The 25,274-nt window shown below is 42.9% G+C and overlaps 1 non-coding gene and 1 pseudogene across 1 annotated transcript; one reads left to right on the top strand and one right to left on the bottom strand.

Annotated features, from left to right (window-relative positions):
* Positions 1-2,748: 2,748 nt before the first annotated feature.
* The window catches only part of LOC120268444, a 33,384-nt pseudogene continuing 10,858 nt past the window's right edge, over positions 2,749-25,274 (bottom strand).
* On the top strand, positions 13,861-13,966 carry LOC120269824. The gene has a single exon (XR_005539457.1). It is a non-coding gene; the product is annotated as a small nucleolar RNA R71 (small nucleolar RNA).

Below are 25,274 nucleotides of genomic sequence, written 5' to 3'. Positions count from 1 at the left end.
TGCTGATTTTCCAGGAGGGAAATAACGGGCTAGAAAAGTTTCTACCATCTCTTCCCATGTAGTGATTGATGCTCAAGGTAATGAGTGTAGCCACTGCTTTGCTCTCCCTTTAAGGAAAATTGGAAGGCTCTCAATTTGATGGCATCATCCGTCACACCATTTATCTTCAGCATGTCGCACACCTCGAGAAAGCTCTCTATGTGACTGTTTGGATCCTCATCGGCCAAACTGTTGAATTGTGCGGACTACTGCATCATATGGATGAATACCGGCTTTAGCTCAAAGTTCTGATCTGTAATTGGGGGACGCATAATACTCGATTGTGTCCCCAACACTGAAGGTCTGGCATAATCGGATAGTGTTCGTTGTTGCTCATTTTGTTCTGCCATGTTTTCAGATCCTTCTACATCCAAATCAGCTGGATTATACTATTCTTGCACAGGTTCTTTCCCTTTTCTTCTAAGTGTATGTTCAAGCTCAGGGTCTCATTCAATCAATATTGATGGATTCCCTCAGGTCATAACCTGGTGCTGCACCAAAAAGAAAGAAAAAGACAATCAGAATGATGATAGAATAAGAAGATATGAATTAGAATGTGTGGTGAAATAGCTAAGAAAACAAAGTGCAAAGTATCTCTAAATGCCTAGCTCCCCGGCAACGTCGCCAAAAACTTGACAAGCTCCTCTTGCGTATATCCCGCAAGTGCACGGATTTGTCGAAGTAATGATCCCGGGTGAGCGGCTATCGAATCTACATGGAGTAGGGAGTAAAAACACTTAATTCGATTCTTAGCTATGTGGAATATCAACAATGATAAGTATGACAATGATTCAATTCTCAACAATTAAAAGCAACAAGTAAGAGAGCAAAAGTAAGGAGGAGGGAAGGCAATCGATAAAGATGGGGTACTCGGATGATGCTTCACCTAGCATAATCGCTTCAAGTGCAAGAACTCTCTATTATGCTTCCTAATTAATGCAATGGTGAGTCATAGAAATCCTTACATACATAGTCCCAAATCTAAGGTCAACTATGCCTAACTCTATTCATGTTCAGGTGGAGAGATTAAATAACCTCTCAACTTCGCACTCGAATAAAGTTGCAATGAGCTCTAGGGATTCCAAGTGATAAATCTCTTCCTAATTATAGACCTAACCCTTTGGTCCAGGCGGAAGGTCCCTAACCACAATTAAGCCCTAGATACTAAGATCCTCTCAACGCTTCACTCTGTTGCACTCGCAACTAAGCCCCAGCGGAGATTCATCCCTTAGACCATTCACACTGTTATGGCCGCAAAGAACTCGAGAAACGGAGGTAGAATCTATCACGTCGCAGGGAAAAGGGGACGCTCCTGTACCTCTTGACTTATCCTCTCAACCCTCTCCAACCTAGCTTTGTCTAACGCTTGTGGTGTGTCACTCACTCACAAGGTTACCAATAAGAACTTTCAACCCTAGTGTTACTCTAGGGGAAATGTTCATACAATCAAGCATTCAAGGTTAGAACTCACAATAAACATCAATTTATTGAAAGGATAATAAAGAAGTTCAATGAAATGAATACATCCTAGGGTTCACAATCACAAAACTACCCACTAGGAGTTTAGCTCTCCATGGAGCTAAGTACAATCAAAGAAAATCAAATGTAAAAGCAATGAATCCATAAAGAAACCCCCTCGATGGTCTTGTCGATGGTCTTGTGGAGAGTCCTCTACTCGTCACAAGGGATCCTTTGTCCGGCCTAGGATACACCTCACCGGATCGATGCCGACGAAAGCTCTCCCAATAACCTTCTTCTAAACGACGTGCGATATCGGAGCTGTAGAACCTCTCCAAAACCCTAGCCAATACCCCTCAAAACCCTAGCCGAAGCCCTATCTCAAGTTGGGGAAAAGATGGATAAAAGAATACCAAAATCGGGGCTGAATCGGCTTTAAATAGGGCTGGAATTGGGTGACTCCACGGGCGTGGATGGTACACGCGCCCGTGCGGAATTTCCACACGGTCATAGATAATTTCCACACGCCCGTGTGGATTCTCTGTTTCTCTGATTTCTCGGCCGGCTGTGAATAGTGATGCTGCAGTACATGCTACAGTGTTGCTTCAGTGCTCTGCTACAGCCTTCGACCTAAATAACTTCCCAATTCCATATTTTCATCGGGGTAACGCAAATGGGCACATGTTTATGTCGTGAATCACTTGCTTCTTTAATGATATATATGTTAGTGGAGCTCTCGTTCTTATGTGCATAAATCGGAATGCTCGAGTGTGACTGCCTTTGTGCACCTCCAAATGGATGTGCTCACTCGAATGCGAGGAGGTTGGCACACACTCTACCATCTCACACCTGACCTGTGTCTTCGCGTTTGAACCTTAGCAAGATTTCCTCCAAAAATAGGTGCATTATGATCCACATTGGCCCTATTTCCTTCATACTCGACCTCACAACCCTACCCGCATAAAATTAACATAAAAAAACACATATTAGTGTAAAAACACGAGAAAAGTAATGCTCAACATAAGGAATGAACACTTCGCATTCATATCGCACAAGCACTTATCATTGAGGAACATCCACTTTTGTTTAGTCAATTTGAAGAACAAGTGATTTGGAATCTGACCAAAAAATGAGAAATTCCATGCCCTCGGAGAGCGCTTTGTCCTGCAAAGTCACTGACATATCTGTGTCTTTTTCGGACCCCAAGAATGGATTGGATCTAAACGACTTTCCTTTTTGGAAATAAGGGCCCCTTTGTGTCTGTATGAATCTCTGACCGCGCGGAATCTCCATAGCCAATTTTCCATATTTGATTCTGAAATCAGAGGCTGCTTTTGGTACTAATCTGATTTCACACGATCCAGGAACTTCCATAACGTTGGCGTGATTCGGTTTGAGCAACGGATCCTGACGTGATACATCTTCGTAATGAAAATGGAGTGGAAACATCATGATGAGTTGGCTTTTCCGGTTGGAGAATGAGCACTGTGAACTATCCGCTTCAAAAAGGATAGTGGATCGAACCGAAACCAACGTCGTAAAGTAAAGTCAACGAGCTGCAAAAGCGTAGCTGTAGCCCCCTAACATCTTCGGCTCCTCGTTTTTATTCAATTATGAAATGACTCATTTTGATGGAGATTTGTAGCATCATTCAAGTAAATACAGATTGAGATCGTAGAAACATGAGCTTGTGATATAGCTACACCTAATTCCAGACCGGTTAATGCTAGAACTATAAATAAAGGACCAAGATCTCCTATGAAATAAAAAAGATTATTCATAAATAGCATAGTCCAAGCAGACCCACTTAAAAATCTTTACTGAACTATGACCGGCCATCATATTAGCAAATAAACGTATTCCTGAGCTTAATGCACGAAAAACAATGAGAGATTAGCTCAAGGAGTACTAAAAAAGGTGCTAACGGCAGTGGGACTCCTGCAGGTAATGAGAAGCTAAAAAAATGAAGCCCATGTCTTTGAAATCCAACGATCGTAATGCCTATAAAAATAGAAAATGAGAGAGCCAAAGAAATGAGAAAATGACTTGTCACTGTGAAGCTAAAGGGCATCATACCCTGGGGATTACGAAATAACGAAAAAAAGTAAAAAGTGACCGAGATGCAAAGGGAAAACTTTTGTTTAACATTTCCGGAAAGACCACCTATTTGTTCGTTTACCGGGTTCGGCACGAAATCATGAATAAGCTCTACCAAGGATTGCCAAGCATTTGGCACTGACTTTCCCCCTCCCTTTTTCGTAACAAAAAAAAAGAAGAAGTAAGACCAAACCGGAGGAATTCTAATGATAAGACATAGAGGAGGAGGTCACAAACGTATCAGCGGAATAGACATAGAGGAGAAGGAGAAATCGAACAATCTCAACACCTCGCACTCGCATAGAGTTGCAATGAGCTCTAGGGATTCCAAGTGATAAATCTCTTCCTAAATTTAGACCTAACCCTTTGGTCCGAGTGGAAGGTCCCAAGCCACAATTAAGCCCTAGATACTAAGATCACCTCGACGGTTCACTCCATTGCACGTGCAACTAGGCCCCAGTGGAGGTTCATCTCTTAGACCATTCACTCTATTATGGCAGCAAAGAACTCGAGAAACGGAGGTAGAATCTATCACGTCGGAGGGGAAACGGGACGCTCCCTGCACTCTCGACTCACCCTCTCAACCCTCTCCAACCTAGCTTTTGTCTAACGCTCGTGGTGTGTCACTCACTCACAAGGTTACCAACAAGAACTCTCAACCCTAGTGTCACTCTAGGGGAAATGTTCATACAATCAAGCATTCAATGTTGGAACTCACAATAAACATCAATTTATTGAAAAACATAATAAAGAAGTTCAATGAAACGAATACATCCTAGGGTTCACAATCACCCAAGTACCCACTAGTGGTTTAGCTCTCCATGGAGCTAAGTACAATCAAAAGAAATCGAATGTAAAAGCAATGAATCCATAAAGAAACCCCCTCGATGGTCGTGTCGATGGTCTTGTGGAAAGTCCTCTACTCGTCGTCTAAGGATTCCTTCGTCCGGTAAAGGATACGCCTCGATCGAAGCTTCCCCTACCAACCTTCTTCCTAATGGAATCATGATGTCGGAGCCGTAGAACCTCTCCAAAACCTTGGCCAATACCCCTCGAAATCCCTAGTCGAAGCCCTTCTACGCAAGTTGGGGAAAAAGATGGAGAAAAGAATACTAAAATCGGGGCTGAATCGGCTTTAAATAGGGCTGAAATCGAGCGACTCCATGGGCGTGTACGGTACACTCGCCCATGCGGAATTTCCACTCAGGGCATGGGTAATTTCCACCGCCCATGTGGATTCTCTCGAACCGTCATTTTCGCAGTCGTGAGCGAATTGCTACGAGTACTATGCCAAAAAAATACTCCCGAATCCACTTTTTCATCGAGGTAACATAAAGCGGGCACGCGTTTATGCCATGGAAACGCTTTTGGTTCTTCAATGACGGATAAGTTGATGGAGATCTTGTTCTATGTGCATAAGTCGGAATGCTTGAGTGTGAGCGCCTTGTGCCCCTCCAAATGGGTTGTGCAAACTCAAATACGGGGAGGTTGGCACACACTCTAGCATCTCACACCCGACTTATATCTTCGCGTTTGAACCTTAGCAAGATTTTCCTCCAAAAATCGGTGCATTGTGATCCACATTGGCTTTTTTTCCTTCATAATTTGTTTTACAACCCTACCGCATAAAAAGTAACATAAAAAAACACATATTAATGTAAAAAAACCCGAGAAAAGTAATGTTCAACATAAGGAAAGAATGCTTTGCATTCATATCACACAAGCACTTAAAAGACATTGACTTTGCATCCCTTTTTCTTTATTGACTTTATTAATGTCCCAAGAGCTCCTATCCAAAAAAATGAATGGGAAATGCCCTTGGTTTTAATTTTCATAAAAAGAATTAATGTGGAAACCGATTGGGTTTTACAGACAAAAACTACCTAAGAATCGAAAACTTCTCGAACTAGGGGAAGACTATAATGTATGGGATGAATCCGAAGGGATAAACGACAGCGATGTTGTTCAGTAGGTCCAATCATTGGCTCAAAAGAACCAGTAATATGGAGAATATGTTCATGTCTGGAACAGAATAAGGGGGTGGAGAAAGCAAAGCAGAAAGACAAGTTACTCACATCCGATTCTTTGGTCGGGAGTTCAATTTTTGATCCGGAAAAAAAGTGAAATATAGAGATTCTCTTTGATACACTTTTTTTAAAATGTACATAAAGAAAGGTCTATGCCCCTGGAACCAATCAATGTAGTACTGACTGAACGGATGACTATCCTTTTTTTGAGTTTTCCGATCATTTTGTTTGTTAACTCTTTTTAATCATTCTATAATCAGAGAGATTCCATTGAAAGGAAGATACTCAAGCTAAAATCTCCTATTTCACTATCCTTATATATATAAGAAAAGATATTATGATTTTGGATCGACATCACTAAATCCCCTTTCTTGGTGGGGAAAGGAGCAGAAAAACAAATCATTAATCAATCCGACACCGAGAGACACTCGTTTGGCTACATTCATTGGAAGTGCTAATAGCTGACTTTCGGTGGGTGGACATGGCTACTGACTATGGCTTTTTGGTCTCAAGTTCCAGCCTAGATGAAGAAGCACAATGCTTTCCTTCCATCTTTATATATAGTCTATTTCCCTATTATATTATAGCTTTGAATGAGTTTTTTCCATTTTTTATTTACGGAATTCATCATCTACTTTTGTCTTGGACAAAGTACTCTCAATTTTAGCAGAACCTTTGCTAGCTATGGTCACCCTAGCCTACCAAGTAAACAATTAGGCCCACTCCCCTCTTGCACAGTGCTTATATCCCGCGGGTGCACGGGTTTGTAGAAGTAATAATCCCGGGTGAGCGGGGTCTAATCCACAGGGAGTAGAGAATGAAAATACTTAGTTTGGTTCTTAGCTATGTGGAAGATCAATAATGATTGGTGTGAAATTGATTCAATTCTCAATAATAAAAGCAAAAAGTGAGAGAGCAAGAATAAAGAAAAGGGTAAGGCAATCGATAAAGATGGGGTACTCGGATGATGCTTCACCTACGAAAATCATTTCAAGTGCAGGAACTCTCTATTATGCTTCCTAATCGATGCAATGGTGAGTCATGGAAATCCATCCATACATAGTCCCAAATCTAAGGTCAACTATGCCTAACTCTATTTATATCCCGGAGGAGAGATTAAGTAACCTCTCAACCTCACACTTGAATAAAGTTGCAATGGGCTCTAGGGATTCCAAGTTATAAATCGCTTCCAAATTATAGACCTAACCCTTTGGTCCAGGCGGAAGGTCCCTAGCCACAATTAAGCCCTAGATACTAAGATCCCCACAATGCTTCACTCCATTGCACACGCAACTAGGCCCCAGCGGAGGTTCATCCCTTAGACCATTCACTCTATTATGGCCGCAAAGAACTCAAGGAACGGAGATAGAATCTATCACGTCGGAGGGGAAAGGGGACGCTCCTGTACCTCTCGACTCACCCTCTCCAACCTAGCTTTGTCTAACGCTCGTGGTGTATCACTCACTCATAAAGTTACCAACAAGAATTCTCAACCCTAGTGTCACTCTAGGGGAAATGTTCATACAATCAAGCATTCAAGGTTGGAACTCACAATAAACATCAATTTATTGAAAGCATAATAAAGAAGTTCAATGAAACGAGTACATCCTAGGGTTCACAATCACCCAAGTACCCACTAGGGGTTTAGCTCTGCATGGAGCTAAGTACAATGAAAGAAATTGAATGTAAAAGCAATGAATCCATAAAGAAACCCCCTCGATGGTCATGTCGATGGTCTTGTGGAAAGTCCTCTACTCGTCATCCAAGGATTCCTTCGTCCGGTATAGGATTCGCCTCGATTGAAGCTCCCCTACCAACCTTCTTCCTAATGGAATCATGATGTCGGAGCCGTAGAACCACTACAAAACCTTCGCCAATACCCCTCGAAACCCTATCCGAAATCCCCTCAGAAGTTAGGGAAAAGATGGAGAAAAGAATCCTAAAATCGGGGCAGAAATCGGCTTTAAATAGGGCTGGAATCGGGCGACTGCATGGGCATGTATGATGTCACATGCCCCTATGGAATTTCCACACGGGCGTGGATAATTTCCACACGCCCGTGTGGATTCTCTGTTTCTCTGATTTCTCGGCCGGGCTGCTACAGTACTTGCTACAATGTTTTGCTACAGTACTCTGCCGGAAATACTCCCGAATTCCATACTTTCATTGGGGTAATGCAAACGGGCATACGTTTACGTCGTGAATCACTTGCTTCTTCAATGATGTACACATTGGTGGATCTCTTGTTCTTATATGCATAAATCAGAATGCTCGAGTGTGACTGCCTTTGTGCCCTCAAAATGAATGTGCTGACTCGAATACGAGGAGGTTGGCACACACTCTAGCATCTCACACCTGACCTATGTCTTCGGGTTTGAACCTTAGCAAGATATCCTCCAAAATAGGTGCATTATAATCCACATTGGCCTATTTCCTTCATACTCAGCCTCACAACCCTACTTGCATCAAAGTAACATAAAAAAACACATATTAATGTAAAAAAACCTGAGAAAAAGTAATGCTCAACATAAAGAATGAGCAGCTCAGCATTCATATCGCACAAGCACTTATCAAATCCCCCACACTTAAGCTTTTGCTTGTCCTCAAGCAAACATTAAAGTGCATCAATGAAGAAAATGTTGAAAGTGCTTGCCCTTAGGTTCACCAAAGTATACAAAGATAGCATTCTACAAGTAAGGAAAATTTCAACACTAAATTCGAATCAATGGTCTAGCTAAAAAAACTTGAATAAAAAAAGGATAACAAACCCGAATTTCGTGTAAGTGTGTGAACTCACTTCAAAACACCCCAAGTTATACTCCTCAAAGTTCTAAGTACAAGGGACTTATTTATCCACAACAAGAAAACAACAAACATTTCAAAAACGATAGTAGCTTCACACATCCTCTACGGTAGCCCTTTCCCAAGCGGCCGCTAAGGTGGCTTTCACACTTTCGAGGTGGTAGCTCTTTCTACCCGAGTGGTAGCTTTCACTCATCCTATGAGATAGCTCTTTCTCTCATTAGGGCATAACTAGTATCCGACTTGTGAGAGTAGCTTTCATACTTCATAGGTGGTAGCTCTTTCCACCCAACAAATACAAATAAACAATGAAAACTATTTTTGTTCCTTCTTTTTCATTTTGAATTAGCACAAGAAAATAAACCTAACTAGTCCCTTTTAACATCGAACAAGAGTTTCCAATAGAGTTCAAAGAGTGAGTAGTGCACTAAGTGTAAATCGGGCAAAAATTCCTAGAAATTCAAGCAAGAACTAGAGCATGAAAACATTCAATGTTAGAAATTCTCCGAAACTCAAGAATACAACCATTGCATCTAAGGTGAACCGCCATTGGCTATGTGAGCATATAACAATCAAGAACAATAGAAAAAGATGTGTGCACTATGAAACTCCCCCACACTTAAGTTGTACATTGTCCTCAATGTACACATGCAAACTAACTCAAAATATATCATTCAAAAAAATAGATGTGGGAGAAGCAATCAAAACAATACTCCCCGACTCCTAGTGTTGCGTTTGATGAAGCTAATTCATTGGGAGTAGTGTTCCAACGGGTTGTGAAGCTTCCTGACGGCCAAGTGCCAAAGCACCTTGGCCATGCCCATGATTAAGTCTCAATTTCCAAGAAGAGAAGACCATCTGCACGCATACGAGGGGGTTCGAGTGAAGCTCAAGAAAAAAACAAAAAAATAACTCGAGTGTATAAAAAGATGAAGCAATGAATACAACTCGATAATGCAAAATAACATAAACTCGGAAGGAAAAATCCTTTACGAGTGAACAAAGTCTAAAAAAACAAGAAAAAAATAAGATAAAAGTAAAAATGCATGAAAGTAAAAAGAAATGTCAAGTGTCGAAAGTCGCTCTCGGGGCTCACTGCTGCTTTACTTTGAAGTGGAAGCATATAGTGGGTCCTCTGAGTGCTTTGGGGGTCGAGGGATGGAGGTCTTTGGAAGCTATCGATGATCCGGGTCTCGAGGAGATCTCGAAGGAAATCGAATCGGGGCCATAAGATGCGTGTCTTGAGCCGATTGCAAAGCCCGGAGCTCCTCTATCTCGATCCGAATCTCTCTAACATCGGTCTCCGACCACTCGATACGATCATAAGCTCGAATACCCGGAGCTACAGAAGATGGAGGAGTCTGCTAGACATCCCTCGTAGTATCTCCTTACGCTTTTCGGTGGTCTCGGTGATGGGCTGAGGGTGAGAATATAAACCCACGGCCCAAACCTCCGTACCAATCCCCATCATCACGATCGTATCGAGCGTGAGGCGATGGGCACAATTGTCCTCTCGGCACCACGTGGGCGTTGCCCAAACCCATTCCTAGAATGAGTGCGGTGATATAAGGGACCCACAAATAGTAGACCCACTCTCGTTGAGCGACCACAGTGCTTTGCAAAAACATCCGCTAGAATGCACCCTAAGTGAAGTGGTACATTGCGAGCCATGGAGTATAAGAAAAAGCGGATCCGATCTGGTCAAAGCGGTACGTGTTATCCGCTCGACCTATCACGGACTTCTGCGATGATTTGCGTGTATGCGTATACATGGCGAACCGGGACAAACTAGAAGCCTTTGATAATCCCGGTTCGTACTCCCCACGCCCACAAAAATCACAGTATGCATGATATGGGGTGGCGCCACTTTGGAAAAATCTCTTGGTGAGTCGGCCATACTCCACGGTACCTGTATAAGTGACATCGTACAGTCCCGTCCTAATCAAATACTCAATGACGCTTATAGAGAATGGATGTCCGAATGCCCGAAACTGTATCGCCTCAGTAGTGTCAACTCTCCCATGTAGCAATCGAAAACTCAAAGGGCGCTAAAAACCTCTAAGCGTAAGTGTGCGGGTAGCTAGTTCACTAATTGTCGTGACCTCCTCCGACTTTCCCACTACCGACATCTCATCAATCTCATTAATCACCTCATCACCCTGCTTTCGATCATGTTGAAGCACTTGTACATCTGCAAAGCAAGTTTGACCAAACCCGAGTGCTGAAAGTCTCTCGAAGCGAGCCTGATGCTCGGGGTTCGAGAATTCAATTATAAAACCACTTCTAACTGCTTACTACACATCCATCATGCATGAAAACTCGCATTAAAAAGCATTCAACCCGTGAAAAACCATAATTAGCGAAGAAAAGAGGATAAAAGGATTACCGAAGAGATGAATATGAAAACATCTGAAATTCGGTTAGATTAGCGAAGAAAATTCCTCCAAATAGCGACGAAGGGTCGGAAAGATAATCAGAAACCATTTTCCGGCGACTGGAGATGAAGAATGAGACGGATCACAATGTTTTTAAGGAGAAAATTGCGTCTCTTGAAATTGCATGTATCCCCACGCGTGTGGAAATTACCGCCCGTACGCCTTGCCGAGAGTGCCACGAGGGCATATACACGTCCACGTGCTTTCTCGGAAAAAAACGCTCCTTTGACTCGGTCGATCTCACGCAGGCGTGCGGAAATTATCCACGCCGTGCGGCGGACTCCGAGGCGAGCGCGCGCCCACAGTGGCTTCCACGGTCATCCGAGAAAAAAATATCAAGTCACCCACACGCCCATGCAGAAATTCCCCACGGGTTTGGGCATTCACAGGCCTCAACTCACAGGGGCGGCCCGCACGCCCCTGTGTTTTCTCGGGATGGAGGGAGCAACTGCGAGTTTTGCATGGGCGTCGTGAAATTACCGCCCGCGTGCGTGGTTCACAGAGTCACCGCAGGCGAGTCACGCCCCTGTATATTCTCGGGAAAAATCTGCCCCAACTCTGCGGGAAGGCACACGCCCGTGTGGAAATTACTCACGGGCATGCGCCAGTCGCATGGTCATCCACAGGAGCAGCCGCTTGCCCCTGTGCCCTCTCTGGAAGAGTTCACAATACACACCCACGGGCGTGTGGAATTTCCACTGCCCGTGTGTTTCTCTAGATGACTTAGAAAAAAACCTGCAGGGCTCTGCAGAACTAGCTTTGAACATGTTTATACACTCGAGGCACGCCCTATTGTGCAAGATATACCGGATAAAAAAACACAAAAATAGAACTCAAACGACCAAACTTCGCCAATTCTCAACAAAGCATACAATAAATTCTTTTAAAAAAAACCCACAATAAAATTGCAGCACAAGCACTCAAAAATTGAAACACCAACACTTAATAATTTATTCATGCAAACAAACTAAACTAAAAGTACGAAAGAAAATAGTAAACACTTGGGTTTGCCTCCCAAGAAGCGCTTGTTTAATGTCACTAAGCTTGACGTATCTTTCTTACCTCACGGTGGTTCATGAATGAAGGTGTCCCTCTTACCCATAACTTGAAAGCATGATGAGCAAAGTCTCTTGAGGGTAGAGGGTGCACTATTGGGCTTTGGACCACCTAACAATGGTTCGTCCATCTTTCTTAGCTCATGTACGTCTCTAACAGTCTTGGGGCATTTTTCGGTGGCGTCTTGAGGCCCTCTTCATTTTCGGATCATCTTCTTCAAGATTCCCGGGGTAGATGTTTCCTCTCCAGTCGAACCAAGCATCATTACTTTTTCATTGCTCTCCTCTTGGTCGAACAAACCTTCATACGGATCCAGATTGAACATTTCTTGTATATATTCATCAACAATCTCATCAGTAGTGTCTAGAAAATACAAAGTGTCATCAAAAATCGAGAGAATGCCACATGGCTTCAACAAAGGCGGTAAGTGAGCTTATCGTCTCCGACTCTCAACGTGAGCTCTCTGCCGTCCATGTCAATCAATGCTTTGGAAGTCCGTAAGAATGGTCTCCCAAGTATTAAGGGTACATCTGCATCCTCATCAATATCTAGCACTACAAAGTCAAGCGGAAAAAAATATACTTGTCCACCTTGACAAAGCACGTCTTCAATGATGCCTCTCGGATGTCGTACCGTTCGGTCCGCCAATTGTAAAGTCATCCGAGTAGGCCTAAACTCACCAAGGCTAGCTTTTTGGAAGAAAGTATATGGCATGACATTGATACTTGCCCCTGAATACGCCAATGCCATTTCCTCACCTAAGTTGCCGATGTTACCGGAATAATGAAGCTTCCGGGTCTTTCTTCTTGTTCGGCATGTTCTTTTTGCAACACCGCCGAGCATGAAGCATCAAGCACCACTGAATCACTCTCCTCCAATTTCCTCTTTGTTTGGTCGATAGGTCTTTCGAGAACTTCGCATACTTAGGCATTTGAGCCAAAGCCTCAACAAAAGGAATGTTGATGTGGAGTTGCTTGAACAAACTCGAGGGAACTTCTTATCTTGGTCATCCCCTTAGTCATTCTTTAATCTAGAGGGATAAAGGGATTCTTGGCTTGAAAAATGGGGGTGCCACCTCTTTCTCTTTGTTTTCTCCTTTCTCAACCTCTACGACCTCGGGTGCGTGTTCTTTTGGCCTTTCACTCGGAACCCACCCTTCAACCTCACGACCGCTTCTCAAAGCGATCGCCTTCACATGTTCTCTCGGGTTGGTTTCCGTGTTGTTTGGTAAACTTCCATGTGGCCATTCAGAAAGAGATTTCGCAATTTGCCCCACTTGATTTTCAAGGTTGTGCAAGGAGGCAGTGTGATTGCGAAGTGTAGCCTCGGTCGATTCAAACCATGTATTTGCCGATTGAACAAATCTAGCCAAGTGCTTCTCCAAATCCGTCATTCGGGTTTCCAAACCTGAAATTTTGTTTTCCATTTGAGGGGCTTGTTGTTGTTGTTGGAACCCCGATGGTCCCATGGTATTCTATGGTCCTTGATTACTCCATGAAAAGTTGGGATGATTCTTCCAACCTGAATTGTAGATGTTGCTGTATGGATTCCCTTGAGGTCTCATTCCATTACCTACAAAATCAACATTCTCAACTGAAGAAACATCACCTATGACGATTGGGCAATCGGAAGGAGCATGTTCTCCACCACAACCGGTGTAATTTGTCACGGACGCAACTCTATTCGAAGCTATAAGACCTAGCTTCTTACTCAAACTCTCCACTTGGGCCGCCAATGATGTTACCGCATCAATTTCATGGAGACCGGCAACCTTTTTCTTTTCCCTAGCATTCCACTGGTAGCTATTTAACCCCATTTCTTCAATCAATTGACGTGCCTCGTCGGGGGTCTTGCTACCTAAGGTACTTCCTCGCCGCATCCAAGAGTTGCCTTGTACTCGGGTTCAAAACCATTGTAGAAGGTTTGAACAATCATCCACTCGAGGGAATTCGTGTTGCGGACACTTGCGAGGAGTTCCTTGATCCTTTCCCATGTCTTAAATAGATACTCCAATTCCAACTGCATAAAGGATGAGATCTCATTCCTAAGCTTTGCTGATTTTTCCGGGAGGGAAAATAACGGGCTAGAAAAAAACTTCTACCATCTCCTCCCATGTAGTGATTGATGCCCTAGGTAATGAGTGTAGCCATCGCTTTGCTTTCCCCTTTAAGGAAAATGGGAAGGCTCTCAATTTGATGGCATCATCCATCACACCATTTATCTTCGACATGTCACACACCTCAAGGAAGCTCTCTATGTGACTGTTTAGATCCTCATCGGCCAAACCATTGAATTGTACGGACAGCTGCGGCATATGGATGAATGCCGGCTTTAGCTCGAAATTCTGAGCTGTGATTGGAGGACGCACAATACTCGATTGTGTCCCCAATACTAAAGTTCTGGCATAATCGGATAGTGTCCGTTGTTGCTCATTTTGTTCTGCCATGTTTTCAGATCCTTCTACATCAAAATCAGCTGGATTAGGCTGTTCTTGTACATGTTCTTTCCCTTTCCTTCAAAGTGTACGTTCAAGCTCAGGGTCTCCTTCAAACAATATTGATGGATTCCCTCGGGTCATAACCTGGACCTGCACCAAAAGTAAAGAAAAAGAAAATCAGAACGATGATAGAATAAAAAGATATGAAATAGAATTGTGTAGTGAAATAGCTAAGAAAACAAAGTGCAAAGTATCTTTAAACGCCTAACTCCCCTGCAACGGTGCCAAAAACTTGACATGTACCAATTGCTTATATCCCGCAAGTGCACGGGTTTGTCGAAGTAATAATCCCGGGTGAGCGGGGTCGAATCCACAGGGAGTAGGGAATAAAAATACTTAGTTTGGTTCTTAGCTATGTGGAAGATCAATAATGATTGGTATGAAATTGATTCAATTCTCAATAATAAAAGAAACAAGTGAGAGAACAAGAATAAAGAAAAGGGTAAGGAAATCGATAAAGATGGGGTACTCGGATGGTGCTTCACCTAGGAAAATTGTTTCAAGTGCAGGAACTCTCTATTATGCTTCCTAATCGATGCAATGGTGAGTTGTGGAAATCCTTACATACATAGTCCCAAATATAAGGTCAACTATGCCTAACTCTATTCATGTCCCAGAGGAGAGATTAAGTAACCTCTCAACCTCGCACTTGAATAAAGTTGCAATGGGCTCTAGGGATTCCAAGTGATAAATCGCTTCCTAATTATAGACCTAACCCTTTGGTCCAGGCAGAAGGTCCCTAGCCACAATTAAGCCCTAGATACTAAGATCCCCTCAACACTTCACTCCATTGCACGAGCAACTAGGCCGGAGGTTCATCCCTTAGACCATTCACTCTATTATGGCCGCAAAGAACTCAAGGAACGAAGGTAGAATCTATAACGTCGGAGGGGAAAGGGGACGCTCCTGTAACTCTCGACTCACCCTCTCAACCCTCTCCAACCTAGCTTTGTCTAACGCTCGTGGTGTGTCACTCACTCACAAGGTTACCAACAAGAACTCTCAATCCTACTGTCACTCTAGGGAAAATGTTCATACAATCAAGCATTCAAGGTTGGAACTCACAATAAACATTAATTTATTGAAAGCATAATAAAGAAGGTCAATGAAACGAGTACATCCTAGGTTCACAATCACCCAAGTACCCACTATGGGTTTATCTCTCCATGGAGCTAAGTACAATCAAAGAAATTGAATGTAAAAGCAATGAATCCATAAAGAAACCAACTCGATTAAAGCATTCCTAGGGTCCTCTACTCGTCGTCCAAGGATTCCTTCGTCTGCTATAGGATACGCCTTGATTGAAGCTCCCCTACCAACCTTCTTCCTAATGGAATCATGATGTTGGAGCCATAGAACCTCTCCAAAACCTTGGCCAATACCCCTCGAAACCCTAGCCAAAACCCTCTCACAAGTTGGGGAAAAAGATGGAGAAAAAGAATCCCGAAATCGGGTGCTGAATTCGGCTTTAAATAGGGCTAGAATCGGGCAACTGCACGGGCGTGTATGATGTCACACGACACGTGGAATTTCCACGCAGGCGTGGATAATTTCCACATGCCCGTGTGGATTCTCTATTTCTCTGATTTCTCGGCGAGGGCTACTACAGTACTTTCTATAGGTTTTTGCTACATTGCTCTATCGAAAATACTCCCGAATTCCATACTTTCATTGGGAGTAGCATAAGCGGGCACACGTTTACGTCGTGAATCACTTGCTTCTTCAATGATGTACACGTTGGTGGATCTCTTGTTCTTATATGCATAAATCAGAATGCTCGAGTGTGACTGCCTTTTGTGCCCCTCAAAATGAATGTCTTGACTCGAATACGAGGAGGTTGGCACACACTCTAGCATCTCACACCGACCTATGTCTTGGCGTTTGAACCTTAGCAAGATCTCCTCTAAAATAGGTGCATTATAATCCACATTGGCCTATTTCCTTCATACTCGGCCTCACAACCCTACCTGCATCAAAGTAACTTAAAAACACACATATTAATGTAAAAACCTGAGAAAAGTAATGCTCAACATAAGGAATGAACGCTTCGCATTCATATCGCACAAGCACTTATCACACAGCCTGAAAGACTCCTCTTTTGATACTGATTCGATCTTTATATTATTTTTTCTCCATAGCATTGTGAACACTTGATCCCAATCTCACCACAAAAGGGGAACCTGATGGCATAGCTTTCTTTGATGTGCAGACCCTAAAAAAAGACCAAAACGTTTTGGAGGGTTTTTCAGTATGGAAAACATTCTATGCTCTCTTTTTCTCACGTGGTCTTTCTTTAATTTAATGTAAACTAAACTATTTTCTTTATTTAGACTTTCTATTTGTAGTCACTGAAGCATCTTATTGCAATAATGTTGGTGTTCAGCTTCATCTGGAGAAAGGTATGTCGGCCGAGTGATTTCTAATCTATCAGCTAGGGCCCGCAGCATACGTGGATTGTTTGGTTTTGCACAAGTAGCATGATCGATAGCCCTCGTGGTAGAGATGAAGAACCCACCTACCCATTTAGGTTCAATAGTTTATGAATTAGTTAAATCAGTTTGTTTAATTTGACTCTGCCTCACCAGATTATGAAGTTCTTGGTGATTGGGATTCAAACAATCGGCTCAACAGCATCCACCTAATCGAACTAAGATAGTGCTTCCCCGAGATTATGAAACTCTATTCCGCCTTCACAACACATTCCTAAGTGCTTGGTAGGTCCGAGGTTTTGCATGTCTTGCCCGAGGATCACGGGCCCTTTCAGTATACTCGATTTTTAGAGCATTTAGCTAGCCCGCTCTCACTTTCGTACTTCTTTTCCATATCTCTCTCTTGAGAGACTTCTTTCATCCTCGCCATCTTCCCAATGAAATTGATTGGTACACCATCCATCTTGTGTCTGGTTCGTGGGAACTGCTAGTTTGACAATCAATCAAAGATTTGGATATCTCATTGGATCTCAGCAAGTCCCAATGAGCTTCGCTTTCAAAGTGAAAGCAAGATCTTGGAGCTAGGATGCGTGAGAACTAGAGCTTCAAAAGAAGTCATAGTAAGGGTTGGTAGTGTGGCCAAAGTCCCACTTGCTTCTAACGCTCTGCACCTTCTAACATACAAGGAAAAATATGTTGAATTGTCTTAACGTGATAGATTCGCAAAAGAAAAAGTGTTACTTCTCAAAGAGAAATTTCCTATTATTCTTTTGTCTCGCTAGGCTCGTTCTCTGTGGAACTTGTCTTGACAAACTCGGCTTTCTTTCTTGCTTGGTTCTTTCGCTTCCGTGAGTACTTATCCATCGTACCGTACTTGCTTAGAGAGTCAAGTCTTCTTTATCAAAACCAATCCTGAAGCTCGCTTGCGTCTAACATTGATTCCGTAAACAACTTTATAGAGATAGAGGCCAGCGCTGGACTAGACGGCTTGTCTGCTCGCATCTAGATTTTAATTCAGTCTATAGTAAGTAGCTAATATAAAGAAATCTAGCTTTCGAGCTTTCTTTCCTACTCTTCGAAAAAACTCGGCGAGTTCTACTCGTTCTTTTCTCTTAGCTTGTAGATTCTTTGTTTCGTCTTCAAATTAAGTCGAGCTCCACGCCTTCGATCCCCGATAAGGATGAAGTCTGACTCCTTACGTCGTTCGCTGATAAGGATTTTGCTCTCATCACTCAACTTGGATTCAGCCATGACTCGATGTAGATAATTATGGGCTTTCCGCGGATTCTTTACTTGAATCCCTACTTCCTTGCTGCTTTGTCGCTTTCAAAGTTGACTACTAAGCAACCTTTGCAAGCCCTGAACTTGAGCTCACATGCCAATACTTGCCTACTTGCCAGAAAGAGAGAAAGAAAGATGAAAATCCTTCACTTGGAAAGAAAGATTTTGAATTAAAAAAACTGGCTCGCTTGATAACGGAACGTGACAGAATTTTATTCTTTCTTCAATCCAAAGAATGGACAGCTTTCGAGCCTCCGTTTTCTTTGCTTCCTCACGTACTTTCTCAAGGCATTGTTAGCTGAACGGCTGAACAACTAGCTTTAGGCTTACTTGTAGCCTTGCTAGCTTGATGACTTTCTTTCTTAGAAAACTTGATTTATGAATTTATAAAGAGCTTTGCCACTAATTCTAATTATTGTATGAGAATGAATTGGTTTTGGTTTGGACATACCAGGCCGGGGGCTTCCATCTTTTTATCCTGTCTCCATAAGTCCTATACCTAATGTTTCATCGTTCATTTTCTCCTTCGCCAGCACAGGCCTTTTTTTTTGTTCGAATGCCCATCTGTCTTCTGGATTTCTTTTAGGATTCTTCAATCTTGGAGCTGCTAAAACATGGAATTAAGTGTTCATTGGCCAATACTTGGAGATATTGGAATGGAGCCCATACATGGATTGCTGGAAACCCGTTCTTTCATTTTTTATTATTACGGCGAGGTCTTTTTCGAAAGATGCATTAACAACAAGGGCAAGTGCTACCTTGTCTCCATTAGATAATGTGACTATAAATGGGATCACTGTCCTGGTAACGTTTGCATGGGTGATCACATTATTTGTTAGGCAGTCACAGAAGAATTTGAGATCTTTCAGTTTTTCGTCTCGGTGCTTCTTGAAGTAGGTGATCTATTCTTTCTGCACTACCCGTTTGGCGGATTGGATGTTCAAGGCGTTCATAATTCGTCTTCATTTCCTTCACTTCACCATTGTCTCCACTTCTGGAGTGAGTTGTCATCCAAGCAGGCTACCATGGAGAGGTAACCTGCTAATTACATGGCAGACCCTCAGAGAATAGCAGGCTTCTCTGAAGAGGATGAGAAAATGAAAATATATATATGGTGACGATGTAGAAAAATCCAATCAGAGCTTTTACAATAGTACCAATCCCCAAAAGTAAAAAAATTATTGTGTATTTGTGAAGATAACTTCTGTGATGCCTACCCTATCCCAGATAACTCTGTATTTTTATCGCACCCATTTTTTTCCAACTGTTTGACGGCTTGCCCCTGCCATAAAAATGGATGACTGGGCAGTCTTTCCGATCACTCTTCTTCATGAATTCATATATTGTCCGGGTGAGAGGGACATTTGATTCTTCTTCTCTTCGGCTGAAGCATTTTTGTCACTTGAAAAGACTCAATATTTCCATTCTCTGCATGTATCTTGTCACCGGATCAACCTCATTGACAAAAGAGGAATCCTACTACTATCGCCTATGTGAATGAAAAATAGGGATTAACGAATAACTGTGGGAAGATCCATTCAATTGCGCTCCCTATATTTATTTTCCTCAGCTTCCAAACAAAATAGCAGCCCACCCATCCAATAAATGGTACTTTACATCATTGCCAAAAGGCGGGCCAGAAATCTCAAAAGCTTATCCGCAAGGACACTGAGAATAGGACAGGATTCATAGTGGCTAGCCTGACCAATGTAAAACAGTGGAGTTAATGGCTAGCCTACTAAAACCAAAGTCAATGTTTAAAACCTTGATTTGAAGACCACAATGGGTTTTGTTCTCCGCTGCCTCAACCTTCAACCCTTTGATTGATTCAAAAAAAAAAAGTGAAAAAGAGGTCTAGTATGAACGAACACGTGAGACTATAGCATGAAAACAACCTCACTAGGGCCACGTAAGGAAGCTTTGGGAAACTTTGCATCTGTCTTTTTGGTTATTTGTGGTTAACTATAGATTTGAGATTTGGCAGGGGCTAGCCCCCCTCATATAAGCGTTTCGGTCTATATTCCCTCTTTTACACAATCATTGACGCACTTGGTAAGCTCTGCATTGCGGGATCTCTAATTGTGTTGTAAGCCAGCCTTGCGAGTACGTACTTATCTTAAAGGATAGGGTAGGATGCAGCCACAATCTCGCTTTGGGGGTGGAATTGAGCCTCGGGAAGTTCCTCCTCCGGTTTCAATAATGGGATGGATAGATGTCACACACATACACAGGCCTAAACCTTTTTCTTTGTTTTCATTCCAGTCATTCGAGGCTAGGAATCTCTCCGATTCTCAAAAGAATGGGTTTTTTGGATGGGAATGAAAAAAGGGAAGTCGGGTCAGCTGGATTTGGGATGGGATCGACTAATGAATATGGTTGTGATGGGTAGGATAAAACATGTTCTTCTCGGTCATCGCTAGCTGCCGCCTCATACTCTTAGTAGTGATACGCGTTGGGTGCAAGGGAAGACCCCACTCTAACTTCCCTCATTGCTCTAGCCGGACCGGGAGTGGAGCAACTATTAATTTTGGATAGTGGCTCCAGATGAGGGATATGGACGAAAGATGCGCAACTAGGTAATATATAAGGTCGACCCAACCGAATCTATTCGATTCCACTTCGTTGGGACAGGAACATGTATCCCTCCCAACCAATAGTTGAAGCTAGGCAGAGAAAAAGAATAGAGTGTTAAGGGGACCACTAAGATGAGGAAATCGGGAGGGACTGGATAAGGATGGCTTGGTGCTGCGTCCAAGAAAGAGAGAGGAAGGGAAAGCCATACTAACACCAACCATTGTGGCCCCATTCTATCTGATCACGATCGAAGTCAGAGATTCCAGGATTGGAATGCGACCCAACCTCTTCATTCTCGTAGAGTCCTTCTAGTAACCGGCGTCTTCAACTTCCCCTTCTGTAACTCTTCCTCATCATCTAAGCGGAGTTTCTCTATCGGTTTCAGTAACAATAGAACATTAATCAATAGATTGAGCCCTAACTACTAATAGACTCCAACTGACTGATCGACTAGCCCTTTCATAGGGTTGGGCGTAAAGCAAGGAAAAGCGTAAACCTCCTCCGGAGAAAACTCTCCACTGCCGAATCCGTTGAACCAACCCCGCGAGGCAATCAGATTTGTTCCGACCCCTTCTGCTCACCAGTGGGAAGGAAGTTGACTTGACCATTCCTCCTGCACTCTCGCTCATGCCTGTAGCAATTGATCAATCAAGGCGTCTATCTTTGATTGATTCAGACAAGTCCTTCTCCTCAGTTACATGACAGTGGGCCTTCCTCCTATCTACTCTTTCTCGACCCACCCTGGCTCTTGTAAGAGAGAGCAACCTGCCCAAACTAGCCTCTGCTCCTCAATGACAGAGAGAACTAGTATCTGACGAAGGTCAATTACTAGGGGTCTGATTACTCAGCATGTACCATAAGGACAGTCTGATCGTTAACTCCTAGATCATACTCCACCTTCAGCTGTGCTTCTTTCCGTTAGTCTGATCAACTTTAGTGATCCCAGCTTGTGCGCCTTCTGGCACAAGTGGTAGTTGTAAGGCCAAGTTTCTTTTCTAGTAATGGGAGAGGAAGCCCATCAACAGCTGTAATGTCTCGCGACATCAGTCAATAGGATTCTAATCTTTTGGAAAGGGAGATAATATAGTCATCATCTTCCTTCTTCCGAGGATCACTTAACTTTCCTTCCTCGTTAACTCACGGATGAAATATCATACATACCTTTACTGACTCGTGACGTATACTTCACTCGCTTCCTCTGTCCCTTTTTTTAGGTAGGATAAGGTAGAGCTTTTGAGAATACCTGGAAGTGTGGGAAGCTTGTAGCTTTTTTAGTGGATGAGTTAAGCATAGAGCAGACGTTTCCTTCTCGCATACATCTTAATTTGACGTAGGTCCTCGAGGGCTCCTTTATTTGTAGTCTCTTGGAGCAATCAATCTCTATCTTTCATGACTTTCTTATAACTTAAAGTCCCAGGAGTTGGGATGAAAGTACCAAGCGGTAGCCAAGGGAAGAAGTCCCGTATGGGTAGGCTATTAGTTCTAAGAAGCTAACCGTCCTGTCTTTGTTTGAAGCAGAGAAGGAATGGTGACATCTCGACTTAAAGGCCATTGCATTCTAATGGCTAATGTTGTTTTCGACACTCTTTATAATAGTTGTTATTATTCCCGGCACGAGTTCATTAATCTATCATTTATTAGAGCTTTTTCTTTTAGTCTGAACTCAGAGTTTCAATGTGTAATCTAAAAGGTAGTGAAGGTTCAGCGAGGTACTTCCACCAATGACCCGACCACACCAACCCTATACGAGTGACATACTGCAATAACTTTAAATAAGCTAGGAAGTTCGATCCCTCCCGGATAAGGTCTCACTAGAGATCCGAAAGGGAGGATAGGAAAAGCATGAGCCAATGAAATAATTTTTTTTACTAAGACAAGATGCAACATTGATAATATCGGGAATCAGATTTTTCATAGATTTGGTGTTCCGGCCAAACCAACCCAAAGAAAGACGACCTCTCTGAGATATACAGTTTATGCCAGAATGGTACGAAGTTGGACTAATTTGTTTGGAAAAGAAAGGAATTTGCTTTGTTGGAAAGATTGGGCCATTGACTTTATGCTTTTTGTATAAAATGAATGATACAGTAGGTCAGCCGGAGGGGACCCCGGTGGTTAGAGTAACTCGCCGAGAAGGTGAGAGAGGTTCCTACTTTTGTGAAGTGACAGGTATGCTTAAACAAAGTAGGAGAGGGCACGTGGAGGCGAGCGGAGCGAAAGCAAAACAAGCTCTTAGTAATGGGGTGCCTTCCTTCCTGGTCCCACTTTAGTCTTTTTCATTGACATAGTGTCTATATCAATGGATCTTGCAAAAGCACAAGCCAAGGACCTTAGTCAGCATAAGTCAAGTAGTATATATAACAAGTTTTTGGTTAAACGAGCGGTGTTTTCAATAAAACCTCTTTCTTAGTCCATTGGTCTAAGGTAAGCAAGTCCCCTATCTTCATGACTTATAACCTAATTATTATCATCTTTACTAGAACTTTGTCTGATTTGTCAGTTATTAGCCTCTCCTCCTTCGACAGTTCTATCTAAGATACCAGTACCTGCAGCAGATCAGCTAACCGAATCAACCATGACTGAGTTGTTGTGTTATAGCTAATGAGGTTGTATGCTATTTCATCCCTATACACATCTTTTGTAGTCTACGTTTTTCTTTTTGGCTATGGGAGACAATGTGATGTGTGTGTCTTTCTAAATATAGAAAGATAGATATATATCAACTGCCTGCTTTAAAGTCGAAGTTGTGAAACAGCCCACTTCCCTCGTGGGCTGTCCATTAGGCTTCTCTTAACATGCATTGCCTCACCTTGACCTTTTTTCTTTTATTATCCTGTCTCTATCTCTTTATTTGTGTTAACCTTACCTTACCAAAAAAAAGGGGCGATACATTCTTCTTTTGAAGCGTTTTACCAATAGAGCGAGGGCGTCCATCTGGGTTAGGGCCTTGACTTTCAAATGACAACCGCCTGTTCCTGTAGTGGGGGCCTTTCAGGAAACCAAACCACCCCCCCCGATTAAGTACCAGTTGCTTTACTGGTAGGCCCATTTCGGTTAGGGGAGCATTGTCCCTCAGTTCTTACCAACCTTAGGTGTGTAATTGACATCTAGCTTATTATCGGTAGAAGTTTCATGCAAGCCTGACCTCAGCTGTCAATTTCTTATTCATTCAGGGCGCCCCTAGTGGACTTGGCAGTGCTCCTTTCTCAAACCAGAACAACTCTGAACGTTAGGGAAGACCACCTGGTGGAACCGACCGAAGGAACTTTCTTCTTACTTATCCAAACTGAACGTTAGCGGCTTCATCTAAGAGCAGTGTCGCTGCTTGATCGGCAGGGAGGAGCATCTCAAAGTATGGGGAAAAGGATAAAGCGCTTTTACTTTGTCCCCCGGGATCCACCACAGGTTGGGTTTGAGAGCCGTGTGCTGGGTGACTATCCAACACGGTTCGAAGAGCACTTGTATGTAGTCTGCGCTGGTGAATGGAAGCCTCCGCCGCAAGAAAGAAGCGGCTCTTCCCACGGCTCCGTCACCATTGACTCTCTTTATTATTATGGTAAATCCGTCTATCAAGATGTCAATCTGAGATCTTATTTCGGTTCGATACGTCCACCTACGATACTCACCTTTGGCTTTTGTCTCGGTAGGTGTATTATTCTACATTTTCAAAAAAGGACATTCATTCATTTCTTTCTTCCCTGTCGACCACTACGACTGAAACGACGTGACAAATCAAGACCTGGAAAGGAGAAGGGCCGGTGGTGGGCATTTGGGAAAGTCGGGCAGATTGGGTGTCTTAATTTCAAGCGACGGTATAGAGGAAGAATGAAACGAAGTGAGAGGCTGGGGGGCAGGGAGAAGATTCGAGTCGATCAGGATCAACGACCGGGAGAAGCAAAATCAAAACAAGGATTTGGCTGAAAAAGATGCTCATAAGTGTTTGTATGATATGAATGCAAAGCATTCTTTCCTTATGTTGAGCATTACTTTTCTCGGGTTTTTACATTAATATGTGTGTTTTTATGTTACTTTTATGAAGGTAGGGTTGTGAAACCAATTATGAAGGAAAGAAGCCAATGTGGATCACAATGCACCAATTTTTGGAGGAAATCTTGCTAAGGTTCAAATGCGAAGATATAAGTCGGGTGCGAGATGCTAGAGTGTGTGCCAACCTCCCGTATTTGAGTTTGCACAACCATTTGGAGGGGCACAAGGGTAGTCACACTCAAGCATTCCAACTTATGCACATAGAACAAGATCTCCATCAACTTATCCGTCATTGAAGAAGCAAAGCGATCCATGGCATAAACGTGTGCCCGTTTATGTTACCTCGATGAAAAGTGGATTCGGGAAGTATTTTTTGGCATAGCAATGAAGCAGGGCTGTAGCAAAATCAATGTAGCATTACTATAGCGATTCTATGTTTCTGTACGGGCCGAAAATGACACTTTCAGAGAATTCACACGGGCGTGTGGAAATCACACACGCCCATGTGGAAATTCCCCATGGGTGCGTGTACCATCCACGCCCGTGGAGTCGCCCGATTCCATCCCTATTTAAAAGCCGATTCAGCCCCGAT

The sequence above is a fragment of the Dioscorea cayenensis genome, chromosome 9 (assembly GCF_009730915.1).
Source record: "Dioscorea cayenensis subsp. rotundata cultivar TDr96_F1 chromosome 9, TDr96_F1_v2_PseudoChromosome.rev07_lg8_w22 25.fasta, whole genome shotgun sequence".
Lineage (NCBI taxonomy): Eukaryota > Viridiplantae > Streptophyta > Magnoliopsida > Dioscoreales > Dioscoreaceae > Dioscorea > Dioscorea cayenensis.
The sequence above is the reverse complement of the archived record's forward strand: the minus strand, read 5'-3'. Positions and strand labels throughout refer to the sequence as shown.